Below are 8,748 nucleotides of genomic sequence, written 5' to 3'. Positions count from 1 at the left end.
TGGACATATGTTCCAAAAGTGATTTTATTATGTAGTTGGCACTACAATACATGCTAATGTATTACAGTAGTTCACCAAAATAAGTTATGTATAAATGTTTAACCTACTTTGTTTGTTTTTGTCTCATTAGTAACTCATTGGTACACTAATCTACAAGTTCAAACTTCCAGGAAGCTATGGAACAAATGATTGAACAACCACAACCACCTGAAGGTGACGAGGCTACTACAGGCACAATGTCACCTCTTGCTGCAGTGCGTCAGTATCTATCCACTAACAGTGCAAAAAGCACCTTCCTGCGTAATTCTGGGTTGGTTGTCAAGGTAACCTCGTCCAAATCGCCAACTGAACAAAATCTTCCTGCTAGACAGAGTGATATATCTGTGCTCCAGACACAAGTCCAATCCCTAATGGACGTTGTTTCCGAAACAAGAATAGTGGTTGAGAAATGCCGTCAAGATATGAATGGTTTTGAAACCAAACTATCAGACATTCGCTTCATTGTTGAAGAGCAATGGCGGAAAAAAGGTGGAGATCGTGCTGCTCCATCAGATTCTACGGCCTGAAACATTAGCACTCAGGTTAAATGATCTGTGCTTCTATACATCTGATGGTGCTTTTTTATCTGGAAGGACTGTAAACTTTATGCCAACAGACCTTTTGTTGTATGATTGGAATTTATTCTGTTGTGATACAATATTTATGATGCTGCCACAGGCTGCAGTAATTATGACGCTATTTTTGTATAGTGTAGGTTTATCTTAGTAATGTATTCGGACGAAAGCTTCGTAGGAGCCCAACATGCCAACATTCGTCGGGCCCATTCCAATTGGGCTAAAAATGATTACGGGCCGAAATTGGCATGTAGCCCACTAAAAATATTTGGGCTTAAATTAGCATAAGTTTTCAAATTTTTCTGGTAGGCCTGTGCCCATAGTGGGCCTTTAACAGGCCTAAACATAATTTGGGCCCTCAGTAAAAGTAGGCCGTTTACAGGTGTAAATATGTCGAGCCCATAAAAAACATGGGCCTTGAATAGACCAAAAGTGAGATTGGGCCCTGATTGTGCCAAATAACCCACTGGACTTAGCAGGCCGAAATGGTGGCCCATTTACGATGCGGATATTTGACAGGCCGAAATTCGGACGGGCCGTAAATGCGCCGACCTAATACACGGGCCTTTAACAGGCCGGAACTTCGGTCGGGCTAGATTATCGTCACTTTTATATGGGCCGTTAATGGGCCCGATATGACATTGGGCCACATATGGCCCATGGTTTACGTCCGGCATTAACGGGCCGAAAATGACAACAGGCCGAAAGTGGGCCAAATCTATAGTGGGCCTCTAACAGGCCGAATGACAGACATGGCCGAATATGACCCAAATCCTTCATGGTCGTTTATGGGCCGAAAGTTTTAATGGCCTGTAAATGGGCCCAAATAAAGCCGGACCTTTAACAGGCCGGAAATACACCGGGCCGTAATTCGGCCCAATTACTTAGCGGACTGTTAACGGGCCAGAAGTGACCATGGGCCGCATTGATGACAAGTTTAGACCAGGCCGTTGACGGGCCGATTTGACAGAGAATGTTGGGCCTTTAGCTGGGTCGGCCCATTATGGTCTGCAGAATCTTGTGGGCCTTTAGCTGGGCCGGCCCATTGTGGTCCGCAAAATCTTGTGGGCCTTTAGCTGGGCCAGCCCATTATGGTCCGCTAAATTTGGTGGGCCTTTAGCTGGGCCGGCCCATTTTGGTCCGCTAAATCTTATGGGCCTTCGGTTGGGCCGGCCCATTTAAACTTTGTGGGCCACTTTTGGGTCGGTCCACGTGTCAACATATCATAGGCCCATCTCGACCGTTGGATGAGTGCCACCTGTGCCAACGCGGAGCTAACACGTGGATCCATCAGCCAATGAGAATTTTACACGTGGAAAATCTGCATTGGTTGTGGCTGTTAACGGGTTATCGGATACAAAACCCGACCCGATAGCTTAACGGTGTTCCGTTACGGTGGATGCCACGTGTCGGTCACCCTTGACGAAAGCACTTCTGTGACGCGCGATTTATCGTCATGGAAGTGGACACTTCCGCGATGATAATTTTGGTAATGTCATGGAACACTTCTACGACAGCACAAGTATGACTATCTTGATTCTGTCATAAATTTGTCACGGATGTACATGCATGACAAAAAACGCGACCTACTGTGACAAACATGTATCATCACGGAAGTGTATTTTTTTGTAGTGATTCTCCACTTACTCTGAAATTCTTTGAACTTTTCAAATGTTTTAGACTTGTGTTTCATTAAGTAGATATGCCATATTTGCTCAAATCATCTGTGAAGGTTATAAAATAACGATACCCGCCACGAGCATCAACACTCATTGGACCGCATACATCGGTATGTATTATTTTCAATAAGTCACTAGCTCGTTCCATTGTTCCGGAGAACAGAGTTTTAGTCATATTGCCCATAAGGCACGGTTCGCAAGTATCAAATGATTCATAATCAAGTGATTTCGAAAGTCCATCTTTATGGAGTTTCTTCATGTACTTTACACCGATATGACCCAAATGGCAGTGCCACAAATAAGTTGCACAATCATTATCAACTTTGCATCTTTTGGCATCAATATTATGAATATGTGTATCATCACGATCAAGACTCAACAAAAATAGACCACTCTTCAAGGGTGCATGACCATAAAAGATATTACTCATATAAATAGAACAACATTATTCTATTATTTAAATGAATAACCGTCTCGCACTAAACAAGATCCAGATATAATGTTCATGCTCGACGCTGGCACCAAATAACAATTATTTAGGTCTAAAACTAATCCCGAAGGTAGATGTAGAGGTAGCGTGCCGACGGCGATCACATCAAACTTGGAACCATTTCCGACGCGCATTGTCACCTCGTCCTTAGCCAATCTTCGTTTAATCCGTAGTCCCTGCTTCGAGTTACAAATATGAGCAATCAAAACGGTATCAAATACCCAGGCACTACTACGAGAATTAGTAAGGTACACATCAATAACATGTATATCAAATATACCTTTGTTCACCTTGCCATCCTTCTTATCCGCCAAATACTTGGGGCAGTTCCGCTTCTAGTGACCAGTCCCTTTGTAGTAGAAGCACTCAGTTTTAGGCTTGGGGTCCAAACTTGGGTTTCTTCCCGGGAGTGACAACTTGCTTGTCAGTCTTTTTGAAGTTCCCCTTCTTTTTACCCTAGCACTTCTTCTTGAAACTAGTGGTCTTGTTAACCATCAACACATGATGCTCCTTCTTGATTTCTACCTCCACGGCCTTTAGCATCGCGAAGAGCTCGGGAATAGTCTTTTCCATCCCTTGCATATTGTAGTTCATCATGAAGCTTTGTAGCTTGGTGGTAGTGATTGAAGAACTCTGTCAATGACACAATCATCTTGAAGTTTAACTCCCGGCTGAGTCAAGTGATTATGGTACCCAGACATTCTGAGTATGTGCTCACTAACAGAACTGTTCTAGTGTTCTCCTCCATCTTGCAGCTATAGAACTTGTTGGAGACTTCATATCTCTCAACTCGGGCATTTTCTTGAAATATAAACTTCAACTCCGGGAACATCTCATATGGTCCATGACGTTCCAAACGCCTTTGAAGTCCATATTCTAAGCCGTAAAGCATGGCACACTGAACTAACGAGTAGTCATCAACACGCGACTGCCAGACGTTCACAATGTCTACAGTTGCTGGGGTAGGTGGTACACCTAGCGGTGCATCAAGGACATAATTCTTCTGTGCAGCAATGAGGATACTACTCAAGTTACGGACCCAGTCTATGTAGTTGTTGCCATCATCTTTCAACTTAGCTTTCTCTAGGAACGCATTAAAATTCAAAGGAACGGTAGCACATGCCATTGATCTACAACATAGATATGCAAAATAACTATCAGGACTAAGTTCATGATAAATTAAGTTCAATTAATCATATTACTTAAGAACTCCCACTTAGATGGACATCCCTCTAGTCATCTAAATGATATGTGATCCAAGTCAACTAAACCATGTCCGATCATCACGTGAGATGGAGTAGTCTTTAATGGTGAACATCACTATGTTGATCATATCTACTATATGATTCACGTTCGACCTTTCGGTCTCCAGTGTTCCGAGGCCATATCTATATATGCTAGGCTCGTCAAGTTTAACCTGAGTATTCTGCATGTGCAAATCTGGCTTGCACCAGTTGTATTTGAATGTAGAGCCTATCACACCCGATCATCAAGTGGTGTCTCAACACAAAGAACTTTTGCAACGTTGCATACTCGGGGAGAACACCTATACCTTGAAATTTAGTAAGGGATCATCTTATAATGCCACCGCCGTACTAATCAAAATAAGATGCATAAAAGATAAACATCACATGCAATCAAAATATGTGACATGATATGGCCATCATCATCTTGTGCTCATGATCTCCATCACCGGAGCAACGTCATGATCTCCATCGTCACCGACTTGACACTTTGATCTCCATCGTAGCTATGTAGTCGTCTCACCAACCATTGCTTCTACGACTATCTCTACCACTTAGTGATAAAGTAAAGCAATTACACGGCGCTTGTATTTCATACAATAAAGCGACAACCATATGGCTCCCGCCAGTCGCCGATAACTTTTACAAAACATGATCATCTCATACAACAATCTTTATATCACATCATGTCTTGACTATATCACAACACAACATGCCCTGCAAAAACAAGTTAGACATCCTCTACTTTGTTTGTTGCAAGTTTTACGTGGCTGCTACGGGCTGCTAGCATGAATCGTACAAACCTACAGCACAAAAACCACAATGGTGATTTATCAAGTTTGTTGTTTTAACCTTCACAAGGACCGTCCGCAGTCAGATTCGATTCAACTAAAGTTGGAGAAACAGACACCCGTCAGCCACCTTTATGCAAAACTAGTTGCATGTCTGTCGGTGGAAGCGGTCTCATGAACGTGGTCATGTAAGGTTGGTCCAGGCTGCTTCATCCAACAATACCGTCGAATCAAAATAAGACATTGGTGGTAAGCAGTATGACGACCACCGCCCACAACTCTTTGTGTTCTACTCGTGCATATCATCTACGCATAGACTTGACTCTGATACCACTGTTGGGTAACGCAACATGCAATTTCAAAAAATTTCCTAAGCTCACGCAAGATCTATCTAGGAGATGCATAGAAACGAGAGGGGAGAGTGTGTCCACGTACCCTCGTAGACCGAAAGCGGAAGCGTTAACTTAACGCGGTTGATGTAGTCGAACGTCTTCTCGAATCATCCGATCAAGTACCGAACGTACGGCACCTCCGAGTTCTACACACGTTCAGCTCGATGACGTCCCTCGAACTCTTGTTCCAGTAGAGGCAAGAAGGAGTCGATGAGTTCCGTCAGCACGACAGCGTGATGACGGTGTTGGTGATGTGATCTGCGCGGGGTTTCGCCTAAACACTACGATGATACTACCGGAGGAGTAAATGGTGGAGGGGGGCACAACACTCGGCTAAGACAATTGTGGTCCCTTTGGGGTGCCCCCCCCGCCCCCGTATATAAAATAGGAGGGGGAGGAGGCCGGCCACCAGTGTCGCGCCATGGAGGGGGAGTCCTACTAGGACTCCATTCCTAGTAGGATTCGCCCCCGCCCCCCTCTTTTCCTTCTTATGGAGAGGGGGAAAGGGGAAAGAGGTGGAGAGGGAGAAGGAAAGGGGGGCCGCGCCCCCAACCCCTTGTCCAATTCGAATTGGCAAGGGGGAACCGCGCGCCACCTCCTATGGCTTGCGCTCTCCTCCCAGCTAAGGCCCATGTGGCCCATTAACTTTCCCGCGGGGTTCCGGTAACCTCCCGGTACTCCAAAAAAAATCCCCAAACCTCTTTGGAACCATTCTAGTGTCCGTATATAACCTTCCAATATATCAATCTTTACCTCTCGACCATTTCGAGACTCCTCGTCATGTCCGTGATCTCATCCGGGACTCCGAACAACCTTCGGTCACCAAAACACATAACTCATATAATACCAATCGTCATCGAATGTTAAGCGTCCGGACCCTACGGGTTCGAGAACTATGTAGACATGACCGAGACACCTCTCTGGTCAATAACCAATAGCGGAACCTGGATGCTCATATTGGTTCCCACATATTCTACGAAGATCTTTATCGGTCGAACCGCAATGTCAATATAGTTATTCCCTTTGTCATCGGTATGTTACTTGCCCGAGATTCGGTCGTCGGTATCTTCATACCTAGTTCAATCTCGTTACCGGCAAGTCTCTTTACTCGTTCCGTAGTGCATCATCCCGCAACTAACTCATTATTCACATTGCTTGCAAGGCTTCATATGATGTGCATTACCGAGAGGGCCCTGAGATACCTCTCTGATACTCGTAGTGACAAATCCTTATCTCGATCTATGCCAACCCAACAAACACCTTCAGATATACCTGTAGAGCATCTTTATAATCACCCAGTTATGTTGTGACGTCTGATAGCACATAAGGCATTCCTCCGGTGTCCGGGAGTTGCATAATCTCATAGTCAGACGAATATATATTTGACACAAAGAAAGCAGTGGCAATAAAACTGAACGATCATTATGCTAAGCTAACAGATGGGTCTTGTCTGTCACATCATTCTACTAATGACGTGATCCCATTATCAAATGACAACTCATGTCCATAGCTAGGAAACCTAACCATCTTTGATTAACGAGCTAGTCTAGTAGAGGCATACTAGGGACACGTTGTTTTGTCTATGTATTCACACATGTATCAAGTTTCCGGTTAATACAATTCTAGCATGATTAATAAACATTTATCATGAATAAGGAAATATAAAATAACAACTTTATTATTGCCTCCAGGGCATATTTCCTTCAGGCACTCCTTCTCCTCAGCGTATCTCTACATCATTGCCTTGCTACGACAACTCAATGGCGAGTTGGAGAACTTTGGCATTCTTACATTGGAGTCGTCGCGCATCTGACTCCGCGATCGCCAGGGAGCGACGGAGGACCGATGCGAGGAGGACGTCCTCGGGATACACCGACAAGTTTACTTGCTTGGCGCCTGGCTAACGCCTCGCCTACCGCCCTCTCTTCCTCGTGTGTTGTCGCTCGCGCCGTGCGGCCCACGCCTCTGACTCAGGCATCCTCGACCACTCTAGTGTCGACGAGGGCACGAGCACCCAACGGTGTCCATGGATGTCCTCCAGAGGTGGGAGCGAAGGAGTGGGGCAGTGTACCTGCAGTGGAGCAGAGTTGTTGTTGGTGCTGCACGCCGGACAAGGGTTCACGCCGCCGCCGCCGCCGGATGAGGGTTCATTGGAGTCGCCATTAGAGCTCACGCTGCCGCCGCCGCCGCCGCCGGAAGCTATATATCGGATTGGAAGAGGAGGGGACAGAGGGAATGGATTGGATTGGAGCGGACTGAGTTCTATGGTTCTCCAGATTGGGATTATATGTGGCATCCCTGCGGGCCACAATGGGCCGAGCTGACTTGGCGAACGCGCCCGAGCTCGTGTGGGGCTCCTCCAGATTAGGATTAGACTACACACAATGAGGGTAATATGAGCGATAACATCAATATCTATGTATAATAGATGATGTGACAGCTAATTAATGAGGAGAGAGACAAATTGAGTACTACCTCCGTCCTTGTTAATTGGTCCCCTTCGTAATTTGTGTTAAATTTGACCAAGGATTTAACTGACAAAATATTAGTGCATGTCAACAAAAATTATATCATTGGATTCGTATTTGAACATAATTTTCAATGATATAATTTTTTATAACATGCACAAATATTTTGTTAGTTAAACTTATGATCAAAATTTGACAGAATATACAACGAGGACCAATAAACCAAGACGAGCTAGTTACTCATACTAAGAGTAACATCACACATATCAAGATAAGATAAGTCTACAACATGATAAATAAACTGTTGCATGACACCACACATATGTTACTTCCAATTAAGATAGTAATATAGACTACTACTATGACTAGTCTTATATGTGGCATCCCTGCGGGCCACGATGGGCCGGGCTGACATGGCGAAAGCGTGTGAGCTCGCCTAGGGCTCCTTATATTTGCCCTAGATTCGGTTTTTGATTGGTTGATGACTGGCAGTTCACCCATACATAAGACCTGTTTAAGACATTCAACCTTAATCTGTCCGATTTGTGTGCCAAAACAGCGGCGCGCCAAATTATTGGCGGAGCAATTCGCTGTCAGCGAAACGTCCGCGCGTGTGTGCAAATCCTGAAGGGGCTACCAAAAAGCTGGCTCGGGCGAACCAACATGTGGTTGGATGGTTAAAAGGACCGTGGTATCTCTAACCCATCAGGGTTCAAATCCTGGTACTCGCATTATTCCTGAATTTATTTCAGGATTCTAGGCGATGCGCTTTCAGTGGGAGGAGACGTTCCCGTCGACGACGAAGCGTCTACGATGACTTCGTAAATTTCAAGATGACATGCCGGCTCAGTCTCTCGGAGGTGCTCATAGGAATATGATGTGCGTATGTGCGTTCATAGGGGTGAGTGTATGCGCGTATGTAACGCTTGCGATGTTCCCGTCGGCGACGAGACGTCTACGGTGACTTCGTAAATTTCAAGATGACATGCCGGCTCAGTCTCTCGGAGGTGCTCACAGGAATAAAATATGCATGCGTGCGTTCATAGGGGTGAGTATATGCGCGTATGTAG

Source organism: Triticum dicoccoides, chromosome 5B (assembly GCF_002162155.2).
Source record: "Triticum dicoccoides isolate Atlit2015 ecotype Zavitan chromosome 5B, WEW_v2.0, whole genome shotgun sequence".
NCBI lineage: Eukaryota > Viridiplantae > Streptophyta > Magnoliopsida > Poales > Poaceae > Triticum > Triticum dicoccoides.
The sequence above is the reverse complement of the archived record's forward strand: the minus strand, read 5'-3'. Positions refer to the sequence as shown.